The sequence below is a fragment of the Balaenoptera musculus genome, chromosome 6 (genome assembly GCF_009873245.2).
Source record: "Balaenoptera musculus isolate JJ_BM4_2016_0621 chromosome 6, mBalMus1.pri.v3, whole genome shotgun sequence".
Classification (NCBI taxonomy): Eukaryota; Metazoa; Chordata; class Mammalia; order Artiodactyla; family Balaenopteridae; genus Balaenoptera; species Balaenoptera musculus.
The window spans coordinates 45,352,269-45,375,298 of record NC_045790.1 but is presented as its reverse complement, the minus strand read 5'-3'; the positions used below and the strand labels follow the sequence as shown (position 1 = coordinate 45,375,298).

The 23,030-nt window shown below is 39.6% G+C and overlaps 2 long non-coding RNA genes across 3 annotated transcripts in view; one reads left to right on the top strand and one right to left on the bottom strand.

Annotated features, from left to right (window-relative positions):
- The window catches only part of LOC118896652, a 29,593-nt gene extending 14,485 nt beyond the window's left edge, over window positions 1-15,108 (top strand). Inside the window, exons 5-6 of the long non-coding RNA XR_005020234.1 lie at window positions 156-277; window positions 14,065-15,108. This is a non-coding gene — a long non-coding RNA (uncharacterized LOC118896652). The remainder of the gene's footprint in view (window positions 1-155; window positions 278-14,064) is intronic.
- Window positions 1-23,030, bottom strand: part of LOC118896650 — a 127,638-nt gene that overhangs the window by 17,131 nt on the left and 87,477 nt on the right. Inside the window, exons 4-5 of one of the 2 annotated variants that reach the window (XR_005020230.1) lie at window positions 16,568-16,763; window positions 2,604-2,643 (exon numbers count right to left, since the gene is read on the bottom strand). The exons of the other annotated variant lie outside the window; for it this stretch is intronic. This is a non-coding gene — a long non-coding RNA (uncharacterized LOC118896650). Of the gene's footprint in view, window positions 1-2,603; window positions 2,644-16,567; window positions 16,764-23,030 lie in introns of those variants that run through there. 2 annotated transcript variants of the gene reach the window in all.

Below are 23,030 nucleotides of genomic sequence, written 5' to 3'. Positions count from 1 at the left end.
CCCTTTTCTTTTCTTTATCTTATTTTTTTCTGTACCAGCAGTTTTTCACAAGCCCTAGAGTTTTGTATATGTATACTGTTGCTGCAACTATGTATAAATGCAACTGATTCTTTGCATTCATTTATATGCTGATATAAGTGTTTCATCCTCACAAGTTTTATAGGGGAAGTCTGGATGCTGGTGGAGCAGTGAGAAAGAAGAACTTATTTTACCTCTGACTTGAGCACTGAAAAGATACACCTTCACCACTGTTGCAACTCCATACTTCTAAGAACGGGTGAGTTGAAGAACATTGTGTCTCCATTAAAGAAGATATATTGTAAAACATAGCTAATGATGACAACAGCAACAACAACAAAAATAGAAACAAGGATCTACTATGTAACTGCTTCCTAAGTATTCTCCCTTTATGGAGATTTTGAGATCCAGCTTTTCTGCGGTTAGACACTGTGAGAAAATATTAAGTTGGAAACTCCAAGGGTGATGTAAGTCATTGGGTATATTTTAGAGCTGGATTTCATCATCAGCTAGCTTGTCACTGTCATCTTATAAATGTGTTTTTGTACTAACTCCGTTGCCCCAGGTAGTCACGTGCCTCTGTAAGAAATCTCTCAGCTGTGGCCTTCTCTTTGAGGGAGGGAGCTGGCCAAAGGGTGCATATCAACCAAAGCTCTTCATTATATTGGCCTAATTGATCCTACATTTCTCAGCAAATCTCTCTTTCTCCTTCTCTTTTGCATAACTCCAGTGGAATCATTTCCACTGAATTACATGGAAGAGTCTGTTCATGGGGCTAGCCTGGCAGTTAGGTTCTCTGTTGGATTTTTAGCTTTCACAATTTCATAATTTGCATATACTCTTTTCTTGGAGGCATATTTCATTCTTGGGTCCTTTAAAGAGTTAAATGTCTTTAATTGACTCTTTTAAGGTTTCACTGTGTTTTTTTTTTTTTTTCCTGGATAATTTTCAGGGATATATCTAGTAACCAATCCATGTCAGGGAAGCAGTAGGACAAATAAATGAATTTTGAACCACCTTGGTTGATGGAATAAGATATTTGAGAGAACATTGGAGAAGTGAGGGGGTTGGAGGGGGATATATTAAAAAATGTTCTATTACTCTTACCCTAACTCTACCCCTTTGTCATTTTGGTGGCCATTTTTTTCTGGCTGCGTTGGGTCTTTGTTGCTGGGCGCAGCTTTCTCTAGTTGCGGGGAGCGGGGGTTACTCTTCCCCTTGCGGTGCACGGGCTTCTCATTGCGGTGGCTTCTCTTGTTGTGGCTCACGGGCTCTAGAGAGCAGGCTCAGTAGTTGTGGCGCATGGGCTTAGTTGCTCTGCAGCATGTGGGATCTTCCTGGACCAGGGATCGAACCTGTGTCCCCTGCATTGGCAGGTGGATTCTTAACTATTGTGCCACCAGGGAAGTCCTTCGTGGCCACTTGACCTGAAGAAATATTAATGACAAATCTAGTCTTATTTGAAAATGAAAATCATAACAGTGTTTACCTCATAGGGATATTGTAAGATTCAAATGAAATAATTTGTATAAGAGGTGTGGCACTATGTTTTCCATTCTATAAGGGCTCAATAAATATCAGCTGTACAACGATTACTGCTCTCAATTCTGAACTCCTATTGTTCAAATCTTTCCCAGTTGGAGTTTTAAAATAAAATCTAATAACTAGGCTAATATGCTATGTGGTTCTTCTAGGGTTCAAGCATTACTGTGAAGGATATTAGAAACCTTTCCTGAGTCAGTACTGCTTTTGAGGAAAAAATTGGGATACCTATTTGGAATGTATTTAACTCCAAAGAAATGGTCTGAGGTAACTGGTGGGAGATAGGACACAAAAACCTTTTAGACATCCTAACTGAATTAATCCTAATTGAATAAAATTCCTGAACAGCTCATTGCCACATCTGAAGAACAGTTTGGGTCTAAATGAGAATGACCAGAGAATATAGGAAATGTTCCTTCCTGCTCTTTTAAAAAATATTTTATATATTGAAATATAGATGATGTACAATATAATGTTAGTTTCAGGTGTACAACATAGTGATGTAACATTTACAAACGTTACGAAGTAATTGGCATAACGTCTAGTAACCATCTGTCCCCATACAAAGTTATCATAGTATTACTGACAATATTCCCTATGCTGTATATTACATCCCTGCTCATTTATAAGTCAAAATTTGTACCTCTTAATCCTCTTTGCCTGAGCCTATTTTGCCCAACCCCTTCCCCCTCCCCTCTGGCAACCATCTGTTTGTTCTCTGTATCTATAAGTCTGTTTTCATTTTGCTTGTTTGTTTTATCGTTTTTGGTTTTGTTTTTGAATTTTTAAATTTTATTTTTTTTTATAGATTTTTAAAAAATTAATTAATTTATTTATTTTTGGCTGTGTTGGGTCTTCGTTTCTGTGCGAGGGCTTTCTCCAGTTGCGGCGAGCGGGGGCCACTCTTCATCGCGGTGCGCGGGCCTCTCACTGTCGCGGCCTCTCCTGTTGCGGAGCACGGGCTCCAGACGCGCAGGCTCAGTAGCTGTGGCTCACAGGCTTAGTTGCTCCGCGGCATGTGGGATCCTCCCAGACCAGGGCTCGAACCTGTGTCCCCTGCATTGGTAGGCAGTCTCTCAACCACTGCGCCACCAGGGAAGAATTTTATTTATTTTTTAAACAGCACGTACTTATTAGTTAACTATTTTATACATATTACTGTATATATGTCAATCCCAGTCTCCCAATTCATCCTACCACTACCACGCCCCCCCGCCACTTTCCCCCCTTGGTGTCCATATGTTTGTTCTCTACATCTGTGTCTCTGTTTCTGGCCTGCAAACCGGTTCATCTGTACCATTTTTCTAGGTTCCACATATATGCGTTAATATACGATATTTGTTTTTCTCTTTCTGACTTACTTCACTCTGTATGACAGTCTCTAGATCCCACCATGTCTCTATAAATGACCCAATTTCGTTCCTTTTTATGACTGAGTAATATTCCATTGTATAAATGTACAACATCTTCTTTATCCATTCGTCTGTCGATGGGCATTTAGGTTGCTTCCATGACCTGGCTATTGTAAATAGTGCTGCAATGAACATTGTGGTACATGACTCTTTTTGAATTGTGGTTTTCTCAGGGTATATGCCCAGTAGTGGGATTGCTGGGTCATATGGTAATTCTATTTTTAGTTTTTTAAGGAACCTCCATACTCTTCTCCATAGTGGCTGTATCAATTTACATTCCCACCAACAGTGTAAGAGGGTTCCCTTTTCTCCACACCCTCTCCAGCATTTGTTGTTTCTAGATTTTCTGATGATGCCCATTCTAACTGGTGTGAGGTGATACCTCATTGTAGTTTTGATTTGCATTTCTCTAATAATCAGTGATGTTGAGCAGCTTTTCATGTGCTTCTTGGCCATCTGTATGTCTTCTTTGGAGAAATGTCTATTTAGGTCTTCTGCCCATTTTTCGATTGGGTTGTTTGTTTTTTTAATATTGAGCTGCATGAGCTGTTTATATATTTTGGAGATTAATCCTTTGTCCGTTGATTCGTTTGCAAATATTCTCCCATTCTGAGGGTCGTCTTTTCATCTTGTTTGTAGTTTCCTTTGCTTTGCAAAAGTTTTTAAGTTTCATTAGGTCCATTTTGTTTATTTTTGTTTTTATTTCCATTACTCTAGGAGGTGGATCAAAAAAGATCTTGCTGTGATTTATGTCAAAGAGTGTTCTTCCCATGTTTTCCTCTAAGAGTTTTAGAGTGTCCGGTCTTACATTTAGGTCTCTAATCCAGTTTGAGTTCATTTTTGTGTATGGTGTTAGGGAGTGGTCTAATTTCATTCTTTTACATGTAGCTGTCCAGTTTTCCCAGCACCACTTATTGAAGAGAGTCTCTTTTCTCCAGTGTATATCCTTGCCTCCTTTGTCATAGATTAGTTGACCATAGGTTCATGGGTTTATCTTTGGGCATTCTATCCTGTTCCATTGATCTATATTTCTGTTTTTGTGCCAATACCATACTGTCTTGATTACTGTAGCTTTGTAGTATAGTCTGAAGTCAGCAAGTCTGATTCCTCCAGCTCCGTTTTTCCCCCTCAAGAATGCTTTGGCTATTCTGGGTCTTCTGTGTCTCCATACAAATTTTAAGATGTTTTTGTTCTAGTTCTGTAAAAAATGCCATTGGTAGTTTGATAGGGATTGCCTTGAATCTGTAGATTGCTTTGGGTAGTATAGTTATTTTCACAATGTTGATTCTTCCAATCCAAGAACATGGTATATCTCTCCATCTGTTTGTGTCATCTTTGATTTCTTTCAACAGTTTCTTATAGTTTTCTGAGTACAGGTCTTTTACGTCCTTAGGTAGGTTTATTCCTAGGTATTTTATTCTCTTTGTTGCAATGGTAAATGGGAGTGTTTCCTTACATTCTCTTTCAGATTTTTCAGCATTAGTGTATAGGAATGCAAGAGATTTCTGTGCATTAATTTTGTATCCTGCTACTTTACCAAATTCATTGATTAGCTCTAGTAGTTTTCTGGTGGCACCTTTAGGATTCTCTATTCTCTCTATTCTCTACCATATCATCTGCAAACAGTGACAGTTTTACTTCTTCTTTTCCAATTTGTATTCCTTTTATTTCTTTTTCTTCTCTGATTGCCATGGCTAAGACTTCCAAAACTATGTTGAATAATAGTGGTGAGAGTGGACATCCTTGTCTTGCTCCTGATCTTAGAGGAAATGCTTTCAGTTTTTTACCACTGAGAATGATGTTTGCTGTGGGTTTGTCGTATATGGCCTTTATTATGTTGAGGTAGGTTCCTTCTATGCCCACTTTCTGGAGAGTTTTTATCATAAATTGGTGTTGAATTTTGTCAAAAGCTTTTTCTGCATCAATTGAGATGATCATATGGTTTTTATTCTTCAATTTGTTAATATGGTGTATCACATTGACTGATTTGTGTATACTGAAGAATTCTTGCATCCCTGGGATAAATCCCACTTGATCACGGTGTTTGATCCTTTTAATGTGTTGTTGGATTCTGTTTGCTATAATTTGTTGAGGAATTTTGCATCTATATTCATCAGTGATAGTTGATATTGATACTACAAAAATATATATTTTTGTAGTATCTTTGTCTGGTTTTGTTATCAGGGTGATGGTGGCCTCATAGAATGAGTTTGGGAGTGCTCCTTCCTCTGCTATTTTTTGGAAGAGTTTGAGAAGGATGGGTGTTAGCTCTTCTCTAAATGTTTTATAGAATTCACCTGTGAAGCCATATGGTCCTGGACTCTTGTTTGCTGAAAGATTTTTAATCACAGTATCAGTATCATTACTTGTGACTGGTCTGTTCATATTTTCTATTTCTTCCTGGTTCAGTCTTAGAAGGTTGTGCTTTGCTAAGAATTTGTCCATTTCTTCCAGGTTGTCCATTTTATTTGCATAGAGTTGCTTGTAGTAGTCTCTTACGATGCTTTGTATTTCTGTGGTGTCCATTGTAACTTCTCCTTTTTCATTTCTACTTTTATTGATTTGAGTACTCTCCCTCTTTTTCTTGATGAGTCTGACTAAAGGTTTATCCATGTTGTTTATCTTCTCAAAGAACCAGCTTTTAGTTTTATTGATCTTTGCTATTGTTTCTATTTCATTTATTTCTGCTCTGATCTTTATGGTTTTTTTCCTTCTACTAACTTTGGGTTTTTTTGTTCTTTTTTCTGTAGTTCCTTTAGGTGTAAGGTTAGATTGTTTATTTGAGATTATTCTTGTTTCTTGAGGTAGGCTTGTATTGCTATACACTTCCCTCTTAGAGCTGCTTTTGCTGCCTCCCATAGGTTTTGGATCATCATGTTTTCTTTGTAATTTGTCTCTAGGTATTTTTTGATTTCTTCTTTGATTTCTTCAGTGATCTCTTTGTTATTTAGTAACGTATTGTTTAGCCTCCATGTGTTTGTGTTTTTTACGTTTTTTTCCCTGTAATTGATTTCTAATCTCACAGCGTTGTTGGAAAAGATGCTTGATATGATTTCAATTTTCTTAAATTTACCGAGGCTTGATTTGTGACCCAAGATGTGATCTATCCTGGAGAATGTTCTGTGTGCACTTGAGAAGAAAGTGTAATCTGCTGGTTTTGGATGGAATGTCCTATAAATATCAATTAAATCTATCTGGTCTATTGTGTCTTTTAAAGCTTGTGTTTCCTTATTAATTTTCTGTCTAGATGACCTGTCCATTGGTGTAAGTGAGGTGTTAAGGTCCCCCACTATTATTGTGTTACTGTCGATTGAGGTGCTCCTATGTTGGGTGCATGTATATTTATAATTGTTGCATCTTCTTCTTGGATTTATCCCTTGATCATTATGTAGTGTCCTTCCTTGTCTCTTGTAACATTCTTTATTTTAAAATCTATTTTATCTGATATGAGTATGGCCAGTCCAGCTTTCTTTTGATTTCTATTTGCATGGAATCTCTTTTTCCATCCCCTCACTTTCAGTCTGTATGTGTCCCAAGGTCTGAAGTGGGTCTCTTGGAGACAGCATATAGATGGGTCTTGTTTTTGTATCCATTCAGCAAGCCTGTGTCTTTTGATTGGAGCATTTAATCCATTCATGTTTAAGGTAATTATTGATATGTATGTTCCTATTACCATTTTCTTAATCGTTATGGGTTTGTTTTTGTAGGTCCTTTTCTTCTCTTGTGTTTCCCACTTAGAGAAGTTCCTTTAGCATTTGTTGTAGAGCTGGTTTGGTGGTGCTGAATTCTCTTAGCTTTTGCTTGTCTGTAAAGCTTCTGATTTCTCTGTCGAATCTGAATGAGATCCTTGCTAGGTAGAGTAATCTTGGTTGTAGTTTCTTCTCTTTCATCACTTTAAATATATCGTGCCACTCCCTTCTGGCTTGTAGAGTTTCTGCTGAGAAATCAGCTGTTAACTTATGGGAGTTCCCTTGTATGTTATTTGTCATTTTTCCCTTGTTGTTGCTTTCAATAATTTTTCTTTGTCTTTAATTTTTGTCAATTTGATTACTATGTGCCTTGGCATGTTTCTCCTTGGGTTTATCCTGCCTGGGACTCTCTGTGCTTCCTGGACTTGGGTGGCTATTTCCTTTCCCATGTTAGGGAAGTTTTCGACTATACTCTCTTCAAATATTTTCTTGGGTCCTTTGTCTCTCTCTTCTCCTTCTGGGACCCCTATAATGTGAATGTTGTTGTGTTTAATATTGTCCCAGAGGTCTCTTAGGCTGTCTTCATTTCTTTTCATTCTGTTCCACGGCAGTGAATTCCACCATTCTGTCTTCCAGGTCACTTATCCATTCTTCTGCCTCAGCTATTCTGCTATTGATTCCTTCTAGTGTATTTTACATTTCAGTTATTGTATTTTTCATCTCTGTTGGTTTATTCTTTAATTCTTCCACGTGTTTGTTCTTTAATTCTTCTAGGTCTTTGCTAAACATTTCTTGCATCTTCTCGATCTTTGCCTCCATTCTTTTTCCGAGGTCCTGGATCATCTTCACTATCATTATTCTGAATTCTTTTTCTGGAAGGTTGCCTATCTCCACTTCATTTAGTTGTTTTCCTGGGGTTTTATCTTGTTCCTTCATCTGGTACATAGTCCTCTGCCTTTTCATTTTGTCTATCTTTCTTTGAATGTGGTTTTCCTTCCACAGCCTGCAGAATTGTAGTTCTTCTTGTTTCTGCTGTCTGCCCCCTGGTGGATGAGTCTATCTAAGAAGCTTGTGCAAGCTTCCTGATGGGAGGGACTGGTGATGGATAGAGCTGGGTGTTGCTCTGGTGGGCAGAGCTCAGTAAAACTGTAATCCGCTTGTCTGCTGATGGGTGTGGTTGAGTTCCCTCCCTGTTGTTTGTTTGGCCTGAGGTGACCCAGCGCTGGAGCCTACTCGGCTCTTTGGTGGGGCTAATGGCGGACTCTGGGAGGGCTCATGCCAAGGGGTGCTTCCCAGAACTTCTGCTGCCAGTGTCTTTGTCCCTATGGTGAGCTACAGCTACCCCCTGCCTCTGCAGGAGGCCCTCCAACACTAGCAGGCCTGGTTCAGTCTCCTATGGGGTCACTGCTCCTTACCCTGGGTCCCGATGCACACAGTACTTTGTGTGTGCCCTCCAAGAGTGGAGTCTCTGTTTCCCCCAGTCCTGTCAAAGTCCTGCAATCAAATCCCATTAGCCTTCAAAGTGTGATTCTCTAGGAATTCCTCCTCCATTTGCTGGAACCCCAGGTTGGGAAGCCTGACATGGGGCTCAGAACCTTCACTCCAGTGGGTGGACTTCTGTGGTATAAGTGTCCTCCAGTTTGTGAGTCACCCACCCAGCAGTTATGGGATTTGATTTTATTGTGATTGCGCCCCTCCTACCATCTCATTGTGGCTTCCCCTTTGTCTTTGGGTGTGGGGTATCTTTTTTGGTGAGTTCCAGTGTCTTCCTGTCGATGATTGTTCAGCAGTTAGTTGTGATTCTGGTGCTCTCGCGAGAGGGAGTGAGTGCACATCTTTCTGCTCCACCATCTTGAACCAATCTCTGCCTTGTTTGTTTTTTAGATTCCACATATAACTGAGATCATGGGGTATTTGTCTTTCTCTGACTTATTTCTCTTACCATAATACCTTATATATCCATCCTTGTTGTTGCAAATAACAAGATTTCATTTTTTATGGCTGAGTAATATTCCTCTGTGTGTGTGTGTATGTATGTATGAAGGTGTATATATATGTGTGTGTGTGTGTGTGTGTATATCACATCTTCTTTATCCATTCTTCTATTGGTGGACACTTACATTGCGTCCATATCTTGGCTTTTGTAAATAATGCCGCAATGAACATAGAGGTGCATATATCTTTTCGAATTAGTGTTTTTGTTTTCGTTAGGTAAATACCCAGAATTGAAATTGCTGGATCATATGGTAGTTCTATTTTTAATTTTTTGAAGAATCTCCATACTGTTTTCCACAGTGGTTACAATTAACAATCCTACCAACAGTGCTCAAGGGTTCCCTTTTCTCCACATCCTCACCAACACTTGTTATCTTTTGTCTTTTTGATAACAGCCATTCTGACAGGTGTGAGGTGATATCTCATAGTGGTTTTGATTTGCATTTCCCTGATGATTAGTGATGTTGAGCATATTTTCATGTGTCTGTTAGCCATCTGTATGTCTTTTTTGGAAAAATGTTTATTTAGATTCCCTTCCCATATTTTAATCAGGTTGTTTGTTTTTTTGCTATTGAGTTGTATGAGTTTTTAAAAAAAATATATTTTGGATATTAAACCCATGTGGAACATATTGTTTGCAAATATCTTCTCCCATTCAGTAGGTGGCTTTTTCATTTTATTGATGCTTTCCTTTGCTGAGCAAATGCTTTTTAGTTTGATGTAGTACTATTTGGTTATTTTTGCTTTTGTTTCTTTTGCCTGAGGAGACATATCCAAAAAAATATTGCTAAGACAAATGCCAAAGAGTGTACTGCCTATGTTTTCTCCTAGGAGTTTTATGGTTTCAGTTCTTATATTTGTCTTTAATCCATTTTGAGTTTATTTTTGTATATGCTGTGAGAAGGTAGTCCAGTTTCATTCTTTTGCATGTAACTGTCCAGTTTTTCTAACACCACTTATTCAAGAGGCTGTTTTCTTCCCATTGTGTAGTTTTGCCTCCTTTGTTGCAGGTTAATTGATCATATAAGTGTGGGTGTATTTCTGGGACTCTTTCCTGTTCTGTCTAAAGACAAACCTCTGTGGCATTTACCCATGAAATGCAGCTTTTCAGAACTGAGTGTAAGTCCCAGAGGTCCTTTACCCATGAAGTTCCTTTTCCCTCTCCGTTTAGAACTCTTCCCTCATACCACTCCCTCTATGTGGGCCTCCAGTAACTGTCAGCTCTTATACAAAGGGCCGCACAAGGACTGCCCCTCCAACCAGCCAGAGCACACAGGCCAACTTTTAATAGTAACTGCAAAAAGTTGGGGCAAAAGAGAAACATAATTTCCTTCACAGAGCTGTAATGGCTCTGATTAAGACCAAGGGTCCTGAAGTCAGACAGACCTGAATTTAAATATTAGTTCAAACAATAAATTTCTTTTTTTTTTTTTTGAGTTCAGCAAGAGAAACAGTTTTATTTCCTGATTTTTAAATCCAGGGCTATGAGTTTAAATACATTTCAATTTATAATGTGTTGGAAGGTTTTACATAATGTATTTTTTTAACATCTTTATTGGAGTATAATTGCTTTCCTAAACTTAGGCATAGTGTATAATGTTATTAAATAATACGTATTTCATGGGATTGTAATGAAGAGGAAGTGAAGTAATTGTAAAGTGCTTCACAGATTGGCCAGCATATAGTAAACATTTAATAATCAACAGCTAGTATTATTTTTTCCTCAAAATATTTTGTCTGCCAGCAATCATGAAATTCAGTCTTGTATAGATTCCATGACTAGGACTTGGAGAAGAAAAATGGTCTGAACAATTTAGACAATTATTTTTTCCCTATAGAATCAAGGGAGGCATTTTTGTTCTTAAATATCCAGATTGTCCGTGTCACTTTTCTTATCCAGGTACTTGCCAGATCTACACCTCACTTTTATGCAACTGGAAAACATTTAAAAAGTTGTATGTACACACACATACACACACACGCTTAAGTATTATATATGAATATACCTTCTATAACATTTTGCTCATCTGTTCTCTCCTATGACTGTAACCCTCTGAGATAGGTTTTATATTATCTCATTTTATGATTAAAGGAAAAGGGAAGCAACTTGGCCAGGCTAAACGCCTTGCAGTTGATTAGGGACAGAGCTGGGGTGTCCTGACCCCTTTCCAGTTTTTCTTCCTTTGTACTGCTCTGATGACCATGGAAACGAAATGCACTAGAACTTGGATACCAAAGAAGTTTCAGCTGACAGGTAACCAAAGGAAACAGCATGGCTGAAATCCAGTTAAAAGTTAAAATCCCATTGGGCAATGTCTCTTTCACTGACAAAAGGAATTGCTGTCATATCCCCATCTAGCCACTTTGCAAACAGCGGGAATGTTAGCAAGAGCTCACAGTGAACAGTGAATGCTTCCTAAGGGAGCAGTGATTGCTTTGGCTGGGTTCTGCTGTAGCAGTTTCCTGGTGATGAAGAGACTGTAGTCAGACAATCAGAGGCGGTAACCATTTTCTAATAACCACCTCAGGCTTTTGGCACCTAATTCTCTGGCACTGTCTAGGGAAGTGTTTTATGTTATTTCATGCTACTTGTCAAGTCAAGCTGCTTGTCTAATTTTGCTGGGAAATGTGACACTGCCGGTCAAATCGCTCACCACAATGAGATCCAGTGCGTGCCTTGCAAAGTGCTCAGAGGGTTGTGATCGTCTCTGACAAGCATACGGCAGAGAGAAATTTTTTTTAATGGCCCCAGTTTATACAGTTTTTCCATCCGTGGTTCCATGGTGTTTTGAAATCAGGTTGTGGTCCTGAGTTAATGACACAAGGAAACACTTTGATGCTCGTATTGCCTACTTGGTTTTTTTGAACCTCACATGGACTGGCTTCATCCTGTCCCCAAGTTCATAAGCCTCTATCTTCCTCTCCGCTTCCTGTGCAGGCTTCCTCTGGTTTGTGGGCTGTGCACTTCATCTTGTTCCTTCAAGGCAAGCACTGAGCCTCTGGTCAAACAGAGTTTCTGTGGTGGCTCCTGCTATCTGCTTATCACCCAATCCCAGGCTCAGGTTTTCCTTCCTTATTTTTTTATACCTGAAATAGCTCTTTTCCAATTTGTCTATAGCTTTCTCTTTCAACTTTCTCCCCCCTCCTCATAGTAATTAAGCAGGGGTTATGCTCCTTTTCCAGATCTTGATTTTGTAATACTTTTATTGCTAAAGAGTTATGTCGATGAGACTAATCTAAATGTTAAACTTGGTACTGATTAGATGACTTCATAAACACTCCTTGACAGTTTTTTGTGAAAGAGCTTGCTTGAAATCTCTGCTAATGTAGCCGAATTTCCTTCTAAAGGCAGTTACATATAATGCCTCTTAAAGGGAATTATCTAAATTTGCAGTTTGGCAGCCTCTTCCTGGGACTCTGGAGGGTTAATAAGTCATGGAGATTACATCTTCATGTGGGAAATATGAAGGCTCCAATGTGGATAAATACTACTTAAGAAGACCCTACATTACAAGGAAGGTTGGAGATATTCTGGAGACCCATAAAATGCTCCCTTTGTACCAATTATCACAGTGAACTTTCTCCTTCTAGTTTATGTTATATTCACATTGAATCATTCCAGGGATTTTACTTTTAGCCTGCATATACCGTGTATGTTTCTCATCTGGGTAGATAAACCAGCCTTATAGATTTAAAGGAGATTGCATGAGCTGCTGCTGGGAAGTTTTTCTTGAGTTAGTTAAGAACCTGTGAAACTTAGTCCTTGATATTTCACTAGCTGTCATTTGTAATAAAATCTACTTTAGCCTAGGGTTAAGTGATGACTCTGGTCCTCACAGCATGTGGGGGATCCTGGGGGTCAAATAAAGGGAAACTCTCTGACTTCCCCACAGACTTATGCTGAGACCTTAATAGAGGGGCTTACTGCTTCTCCCACTAAAAAAACTGCAAATTTTAACACTTTCCTCTAACCAAAAATAAAATTATAAGATTGTAATACTCTTCCAGTGCCCTTGAAATTGTCAGAGGCTGCCCGGAGGCTTCCCAAGAGCTGGACTGGCTCTGACTCAGTCACTGTTTCATCCATAGAGTCTTACATGATGCCTGGAGCATACAGAAGGCACTCAGTGAATGAAATGAGTGAATGAAAGGAAAGATAGGACCAGAGTCACATTTTAGCAGCCTAATTATATATTTTCAGGGTGATGTATTTAAAAAGGGACAGTGATAACACATTTCTAAAAGGAGATGAATGGCATATTTAACACTTTCCAAGAAGAAGGAATTCCGTTTCTATCACTTGATCTAGGTTTTCAATTACAGAAACATTGAGAATTCCTTGTGGCTGAATATGGGTGAATCTTTAAGGCAGTTGAAGACCCAGGCTGCCCTTGTGGACATCAATACTCCCATGGAGCACTTTCCATGAAGAAAAGTGTGGGCATGCTGTCTTTGCATCAAAACTCCTAGAATTTGGCTGAATGCCTGGTTTATCCCAGGACATTAGTCAGCCCACAAATCCCACATTTGTTTATTCAGACCAGAGCAAGTGAATACTGCCATTCTCCCATCTCCTTTGTTGGCAAATGCTTTGTTAACCTGAATTGAGTTCTGCAACACAAAACGAAGTGACTAATCTTTTGGGGGTTTCCCCCTCCCGGGTTCTTGTATGAGCAACTAAATCTATAGACCACAAAGTCCCACACTGCCATTTTCCCTCATGCTGCCCCTTTATTCTGATGGCTCCACATTGTACTTAAGGAAACCAATACCTTCCAGAGTGTGGTGGAACTGGCGCCACCATTAAGAAAAGGAGGTTACTGGACTTTTTAGTGTAGCAGCAAAGGGGGGCTACGTTGATTATTTACACTTATGTAGTCTACTGCTGGGCGTCTGCAAGGATCATCACCTTGCACTCTCAGAAAATTTTCTACCTCTGAATATGTGGGTCTGAAAGTGCAGGAAGTAGAAATTTTAACAAAAAACAACCAGTTTGGATGATCACAAATATGTGGTAGATCTGGCATATGCAACTAAAAAGAATGCATACCCTTAATCACTAGGCTATTTGTCTATCTACAAATATGTGCAAAGGCCTAAATTTTTTAGCAAAAGTCTGAGGGTCTAATTTGTAAATTGCCGTTGACCACAAAAGAGTGATTAGTTTCAAAAGAGAACTGTTTTGCAACATGATACAAAAAAAGAGGAGGGGATAAAGGAAATCATAAAAATTAACATTCATGACATTAAATCCTAGTTGTTTTTATATCATGTTGCACATAGCAGCTTGGCAAATAATTCTCCCTCATTAAGCTTGTAGAAATTCTATTTGATTTATAAAGTTTTGACTCTGACTGTATTTACCATTGATAACCTGTTTTTCTCTCTCCTCTTCCTCCAACTCTTAGCCAGAACTACTTTCCAATGACTTCTTTCTACCACACTTCTCCTCCTCAGTGTAAGAGGATGAAAGCACATGATGACATTTGAAGCAAGAAGATTGAAGAATTGCTGCCTGCTAACCCAAGGCTTGGATTAGTACAATCTTTTTAGCTTTTTACTGTGAAGTTCAGGGATCACAAATGTTGTTTCATCCATGGAACTTTTGCAACTTGTTATTTTCATACCTGAGATCTGGGGGAAAGTTTAGTCTAAATGGCTTCTAAAATAGCCATTAGCTCAGGAGATACGCAGCCAATGCATGTGACAGGAGCTTTGCTCATATTACCCTGTTTTTTGGTCATGTAGTTTTTGGTTTTTTTTTTAAATGATGTCATTTAAAAACTTTGCTTTTTGGGAATGATTCCCCCCACTATTTTTCTATAGAGGGTCAGGAAAATGCATAAATAATTTCTGGGCTTGGGTGCAGAAGATACACATGCTGACAAACAGAAATCTAAAGTGTTAAAGGAGATTGTCCTTTGAAGAAACTTTTCCAGGCTTGAGTTCTATATTTTTGGATTTGACTCAGTGAAAAATCTTTACTGAGTACCTAGTATATGCCCAGCATTCTGCTGCATTATAGGGGTTGGGGGACTATAGTCCAGTTGGGATACAGGAAGGATGGAGAGAGAATACATATAGTTACAGCACAAGGCAGAATAAGTTATAGTATACAATGGGCTATGGAATATTGTGGAGGAAGAGAGCATTTTTAATTAGTGGAGTCAGGAAATGCATTACCAAGGTGATGGCATTCTTGCTGGGTCATGAAGGATAGATAGGATTTTGGCAGGTGAGGAGCCATTCTAATGCAAGAGAACAATAATAGAAAAAGCCCAGTGGTCCACTGAGGGTAGGAGCAGGGAAATAAAGGGCGGCTGGGTTTATACTGTGATTACTGAGCTGCAGGCACGCAGTTGTCCACGCCCTCCTCCTTGAACCACTTTTTTTAAAAAATATAAATTTATTTATTTATTTATGTTTGGCTGTGTTGGGTCTTTGTTGCTGAGCGTGGGCTTTTCTCTAGTTGCGGCGAGCGGGGGCTACTCCTTGTTGTGGTGCGCGGGCTTCTCACTGCAGTGGCTTCTCTTGTGGCACAGCACGGGCTCTAGGTGTGCGGGCTTCAGTAGTTGTGGCTCGCGGGCTCTAGAGCGCAGGCTCAGTAGTTGTGGCACACGGGCTTAGTTGCTCCGCGGCATGTGGGCTCTTCCCAGACCAGGGCTCGAACCCGTGTCCCCTGCATTGGCAGGTGGATACTTAACCACTGCGCCACCAGGGAAGCCCTGAACCACTGTTTACTCCAGAGTCACAGCATCCTCCTGACTCTGACAGTCTTACCAGCCATTGCTTCTCAGTCACCTTTCTTGGGTGCTCTTCCTCAGCCTGAGCTCTGCATGTCGAAAGGCTTCAGCATCAGTTTTTTAGCTTTCTTCACCTGAGTTGCTATCATTTAAATATTAAATATTTAACATCTACATGCCAGTAATCTCCAAATCAGTAACTTTCCCCATGACCCATGCCCTGACCTCTAGGCTGTATAGCAAATTGTCTACCCAACATCTTCACTTTTGATGGCTAAATATCAGGTTTCTTGATTCTTTGCTTCCCCCCTCTGCTGAAATCCTGCTCATCCACCAGTCTTCTCTATCTTAGTTAATGGGCCTGCCATCCACCGAGTTGCTTAGGTGTCCCCCAAACTAGATGTTATTCTAGTTATAGCCTTTTCTCTCACCTTCACCATATAATAACAAGTATTTTGAGTCCACCTCTACCCCACCCCAAATAAGTGACTATTGTTTTTTGTTATAAGTTTTATGGTAGTAAGATTTGCCTCTAAATGTACATGAATTATCTTGATAAAAATAAATATTAAATTAAAATATTACTTTCACAGAGATTGTCTCTTGGTTCCGTTCCAGAAATTAGCTCATAAGTTATCCAGAAGAGCCATGTATTCTTAAGTTTGCATGTGTATTGGAATTTATTTTTCCCATCTTCTAAAAGAGTGTTCACATTTTCTTGCCTTTCAGACCCAGCTGCTATGGATTAGATACACAAATACATGTCCCTGTGTATGTGTTTCATAGTAAAAATAACAATAATGATGAAAATGATAGTATTACTAATACTATTAATAATTAGCACCTATTAAGACCCGCAGGCACTGCAATAAGCATTGTACATTCACTGATGGTTTAAACCTCACAGTGACACTATGGGATGGATACTGTTACTGTCCTCATCTTAGATCTGCCCAAGGTCACACAGCTGGGAAGAGGCAGAGACTCAGGACATGGACCTACTTCTGCCAGACTCCAAAGCCCATGTTTTTAACCAAAAGTAATTTAAAATTCTGAACCACTGAATAGAGGTAGATGCAGCTTCTAGTGCAAAGAATATTTTGGCTGTCACACTCAGGAAGATATAAAGATATAGCTCTAGAAAGATGATACAGTATAAAAAACTGACCTCTTTACATCACCTTTCCATAGGCCTCATGGTGTATTCTTATATAATTTTCAAGGTAACTTCGTCTTTGGGGAATGCTGAAAAATTGCCATTCATTAATTTTTTTCCTCTAACATTCATCTCTTCTCAGTCTCTCCAATGGACAACTTCACTGACATCAAAAGTGTAAAGAGAGAAACCAGGGAGAAACATGAACCTAACAAGAGGATAAAAGGAATTATTAGAAAAGTTTTCCAGAGGAAGAACATTCCTTGTAGCCATTTCAACCTTTATTTCTTTCTGTATTTGATAGTGAGAGTACCACATAAGCCTGAATGAAAACAGAACGAGATGGAATCAGTCAGGATAAACCAGGTTATGCTATGATAAAAAACAGTCTCAAAATCTCAGTGGTTTAAAAAGCAAAAGGTTATTCTCATTCAAGACATATCCCCATCAATGGTCACATTCTGTGATATATTCTCCTTCTATCCAGCATCTATCTGTACCCCTATTTCTTCACTCTGGGCACAAGTGCCATTATTGTCTTCATGTAGAAACTGCCTCAGGAGAGCCTCCTGGACACAGAAGTTCTTTGATTGATTGACTGATTTTGTTTGAGGCTTTAAATTCTTCCCTGGAAGGCTGATTACCCCCCGTGCCTTCTTTCCTTGGGTTTTGGGCCATTCTGCAGTTGGAATAGTCTACTTTGTGCTTCTTGAAGATATCTTTCGCTCTGAGAGCCCCCTCTAAAAGTATTGTCGAATTTTTAGCATGGACTTTGGAAGCAGACGAGTTGGCTCTGCCACCTACTAGTTGTGTGGTATCGTGAAATGTCTTAACCTCTTTCAGCTTTAGTTTCCGTATTTGAACAGGGCTGTTATTCCTTATTTGAACAGGGAAGTGATTGGATTTGAGAGAAAGCCAGGAGATAATATTAGTAGAAATTGTTGATGAATTGGGTGAGGCAGAGGGGGGAGGCAAGGATGACTACCAGTTTTCTATCTTGACTAATGGGTGGTGATGCCTTTTACTGAGGAGGAGATAAGAGAAGCGATGTGTGTGTCTGTGTGTGTGTGTGAGACAGAGAAAGAGAGAGACAGAGAGAGAGAACAATTTAGGACATGAGGATTTGAGATACTTTCTAGATATATAAGTGGAAATGTTGAGTTAAAGCTTTAATGGTATATTGGCGAGTGATCTGGACTGATAATAGAGATTTCAAAGTCCTTTGCATAAAAAGATAATTGAAGCTATAGGAGTAGATGAGATACACTTCTGAAAATGAGCAGAGAAGAGAGCTTAGTGTGAGCCCTGAGAACTTCTCTATTTAATGGTCTCTAGAGAGAGTAGAGGATTCTTCCAAAAAATTAGCTTTTATGACACCACACTCCCTCCTTTTCCTCTTACCTCTCTGGACATCAATTTTTTTTTCAGTGAAGAAAAAGATTATGTTGCCTACTTAGAGTGAGGGGGCTTTAACAGAGATGTATAGGTTTAAAATAATTACTGAGGAGAGTAGGAAGGAATGTTGATCAAGTGAAAAGATTGAGATGTACTGTAGTCTTAAGATTGGAGACCATATGTTTGTTGGGACATAAATCTGAATGGTTTAACATTTTGCTTAGGAATGCTCAGCCTTTTAGGTACCAAGATGGCATTGATCCTGTGTTGGGAGTTTTCCAGGTGAGGGCAATACAGGAAGAGACATATTTGGATTTGAGGGTGCTGGTGGCGAGTAGTTCAGATAGCCAACTACTTGTAGTCTGCTTGGGGGAAGGTGGATGGACTCTGAGGAAATGAAGACCCAGGAGCTGGAGGACTCAATGAATTTGAAGAGCAGGTGTGTTCAAGCGAGCATCCTGAGAGCACCGGAGGAAAGACAGCTGGGTCAGAGTATGCAGTGTTTGTAGTTAAAATTTTTGGTGTGGAACCATTCTGGGTGATGACAAGTTTCAGGATGTACCTTGGCAGTGTGGGGAAGTCTAAGTGGAGTGGAGGTGAGAATAGTTATTGTGTATTTGAGGTCAAGGAACAGTAGATTGAAGGTATTGGGTGGACTGCTCCCAAAGACACTGAAGTTTTCTGGAATATAATGGCAGAAGTTGAGTTTGAGGGGAGAAGAGGAGTGTTATGTCTTAAAGAATGTGACCAGGAGGTCAGTAGATGATAGAAATATAGAAGTGTACAAAGTGGTATTGTCAGATGTCAAAGGTACCAGGATGGAACTGTGGTGGTTCTAAAGTGGCATTAAGGAGTCAATAAATTTTCATCCCTCTCCTTAGTTCTATGGTAGGTGAAATATACAGCATAATGTGGGGAGATGCTGTGTTTATTGGTTCTTTTTCTTTTACATAAAGGAAGAAGATTGCAGAGGGTCTAGTGGTTTGAGGAGAGAAGCCAAAGAGAAGAAATACAGAGCATTAAGGGGTTAAGAACAGGGGAGGTAAACTGACTTTCTTTTGGCATATGAGGATTATAGGAATGGAAGACTTAATTGGATTTAATTGACCACAGACATTCCAAAGGTGGGATTAGTCATAACAAAGATGTCTGAGGGTCTGAGGTGGGATCTGGCCCAGTTATGTGTGGGTGAGCTCACTGTGTGGGAACCAGGATCATAAAGGATCTGAACATGGGCCCTCTCCTCTATGCAGGATGGAGGATCGGGCCCCTTTTCCCTGGGGTGGTCTCAAGATGTGTTGAGTGGCCACATGCAGGATAGGTGTCATTTAACATCTGATTTCTAGCCTTATGATAAACCTGGAAGGTGGGCACAGCAATAATGATAATAAAATATTTGCCTTTCTTCTATCCCTGGAGTTGTGAAGATTCAACACAATCATTTGTGGGAAAGTACTTTAACAACTGTAATCACTATGTGTTTGCTGAGTTTTATTGTTACCCACACCTTTGATGTATTTCCCTCTGTGCTTTTCCATGTATCTGTGACATATTCCCTAAGATAATAAGGGCTTCCCTCTGACAAAGCCAAGATTCTTTATTGATAGTGTTAGGTTGGCACCTGGGCTGATTCTCTTTAGTGTTTATGTAGTCTGGATGTGGACTGGCATCTTTCCCTGGTCTCTGAGTATCTTCCTCTGCAGCTTCTCATGCCCAGAAGTTCTATCTGTGTCCTTCTATTACAAAGCCCAGACTCCTAGGCCACCCACCAAGTTCCTCACTCCAGTCTGAAGGATGCCTCCAGATCCTGGCTCATTTGCAGAACAGAACTGACTGACACACCCTAAGCAGGGATGCCAATCTAGTCTAGTTTTCCAGGTACTCCTTGATGATTTGATAGAAAGGCATCCAACGGAAAGTGGTACTAGACTCTGAGAACTGCAGCTTTACAATGTCCAAAGTCTTCTAGACTTTCTTGGAGAGAGGCAGATATGATCCTAACCAAGAAAAAGGCATTCCTTGATTAATACCCCCTGCCTCCCTTTGGCATTTAACCAAGACTGTACTTGACTTTTTAGATGTCAGATTTTCTTGGAAGCAGAAAGAAGCTCCTGTGATGGAATAGACTTTATTTTTGTGTGTGTGTGGGGGGGGTGTTAATTCCCAAGTAATGTGATTGCTTCATTCTACCATCACTTTTCTACTGACAGTTATTTTTTTCTTTTTCATTACTTGGGATACAGAGACTGTTCTGCAGATGGACTAATGAGGTGCACCTACCTTAATTGTTCAGTGCAGTATAACACACTTGGTCAACTATTAAGAGGGGCACAAATTATTTTTAGTAAAATGTGTCAGTCTTGGGAGAAAAAACTAAGCTATGTGTTTCCTTTACTCACTTAGTTTACAACATTCCAGAGAACTGACTAGAAGGAGAAGGTATTCTTCTATTCAGTATCTGTTCTTACCCCATCTCTTCATACTGGGCAAAAGGGCCATTTTATAGACTTCATGTAGGAACTGCCTTAGGAGCACACCCTGGACACAGAAATCGCTGAACTATCACTGATTTTTTTTTTAGGCTTTAAATACTTTCCTGGAAGCCTAATTACCCCCAGTGCCTTCTTTCTCTGATAGCTCATATTGAATTCTCTCCAGCTTTCTGATTTTATCCATTTGAATCAACCCCAAGTTCTTTTACGTCTCTAGAATTTGTACCATCTGGGGGATGAAGGGTTGACATCTACCAAGTAAACATTAATTTGTTTAAATTCTTGTTCAACTTACATTTTTTGCTTTGGTACTTCTACTTTCCTGGCTTCTTGAGAATTTCCAAAAACCTACGCTTATCTTTTGTCATGTCACTTTGAGCTCCATGGGGTGTCCCCATCAAAGCATAGGGAGGAGAGGTTTTTTGTTTGTTTGTTTGTTTTTTTACAGTCCCCCTCTGCAGAGCCAGCTTCTGGAAGAAAAACTCCAATTGCTAAGATAAACACATTTTTTGATCTTTCTTTTTCTTTTTCTTTTTTTGGTAGGCCAGTGGAAATTTAATACAGGAGTGTTTTTTTTTTTTTTTTGTAGAATTTTACAGTCTCTAATATTCAGATGGCGACTAGCATTATTTTTCTTACTGTAAGAAAACAGATCTGTAATGTATCTTCTATTCAGGAGACAGGACTTAATCATTGTCATCTTTGGTACTTAGTGGTGCTGCCAAGGCAGTGTGGTCAGAATGAGGATGGAATGTTAAATAAAAGAAACTTGGGAGAACATGAGCTCCGTTGAGTCATGTAAGCAACTATCTCAGCTTCCTCACCTAACACAGCACCAAAATGTGTTACTGCAATTACAGAGTGCTGATTTAAAGGGAAAATGAAAAGGTAAATACACAAACACAAGCAGCTATGCATCTAGGAAGGATGTGGAGAGCTGAGATATGAAGGCAGGATAAAGCATCTCTTTTAAACTCTACAGCCTGCAGTGGTAAGCATGGTGCTGGCCCCATAGCAGGGGTTCCATAATGTTTGTTGATTGAACTGTTTTTTGAAAGAATACTCTAATGTACAATGCAAAAAGACCCCAAATGTCCTTATAAATCTTAAGAAACAGGCCTTTACTTTCCATATTCAGCTATAAAACACAAGTTTGAATTCAGAGTATATTCTGGGTTGCAGGTAAAGAAGGTAAAATGAATCAATGAAGTCTGAAAATATTCAAAGGCTGTCTTTTCTCCCCAATTCTTCTTTCTCTCATTTCCCTCTTCCTATTTCAGGAATCCGAATTTCTTTTTGTTTCATCAACCTATTGTTTTCTGACTCAAACAAGACAACTATAATTTATTGAGCAGGAACCATGACTTGTTGGACTTTGCAGTTCCCAAGCATATCATGGTCCAGTGCCTGGTGCATAAGAGGGAATTACTATATACTGAAATGTTAGTTTTGGTTTCACTTTTTCTTCCTTTCCCAGATAGTCCCCCTTTTTGCTATTTGTATAAGAGAACTTTCTCTTAATTCTCCCCAAATTTAATAAGACTACTCCATGCTTCCATTTTCTTGTTCACATCTGTGAACAAGACAGAATGGATTCTGGCCCTCATGGACTTTACAATCAATCCAGGAAGGCAAACACTGAACAAATAACTATAGGTGTGACAAGTGTTAGGGAAGAAAAGTTCTAGATGCGAGGAGGTATAATTGAGTCCAGGAGATCATGGGAGGTATTCCCGGAGAACTGTGAGCTGAAGGAAAACAGGATTTGACTAGATGAAACTGAGGGATCAGAAAGGCAGAGAGAGAAGTGCGTTCCAGGAAGATGGGACAGTATGCACAAAGCCTGGATTTGAGAGAGAGCATGATTCGTTCAAGGAACCTGAAAGGTGGAGTTTCTAGAGCAGGAGCCTGAGGGTGAACTCTTAAGAGGTCTCTATTGGACTCTTTTCCAGTGCTGTAGTGGGTGGTCTCTAAGTGGATTTGCAATCACAATAACATCAGTATTACAACACCAAATGAGCTCTTTTGGTAGACTTAGATGCTTTTGGAATTTGTTTGCTTGTTTGTTTTCCCAGGTCATGGTCAGTGAGTCAAGCAAATGAAACATCATTGAGCTTAGATAGTATATCTCACTAAATTCCTTGGTTCCTTAAGTTCCAAGGCTGGCAGTAAACTGGTGGTCAATCTATTAATTGAGGTCTAAGAAGTAATAGCCACACCCAAGACAGTACTGCAACCCATTAAGCTGAGCTTTTCCTAGGCCACAGTGAATCATGGAAATTGTTCCAGGGACCCGTGCTTTGGTCTTGCTTGCTGGTAGCTATAGATGTCCTCAGAAGTTAATTTCCACATTCCTATAACCAAGACAAGAGCAATGGCCTGCACTCCTCTTTGAACATTACCTTTCTTTTCCTTTTCTAGGCTTTAATTCTCCCTGTATAAAAATAACGAGGTAGAATATAGGTGGGGCACATAGAGTGATAACCCTACACGCAGCTTCCTGTCCTGCGGTTCCCTAAAGCAAGGTTTTGCACCCTAGAGTCCTGTGGCATAATAACCTCTGGCTATGGAAGATGAGCGGGAATATT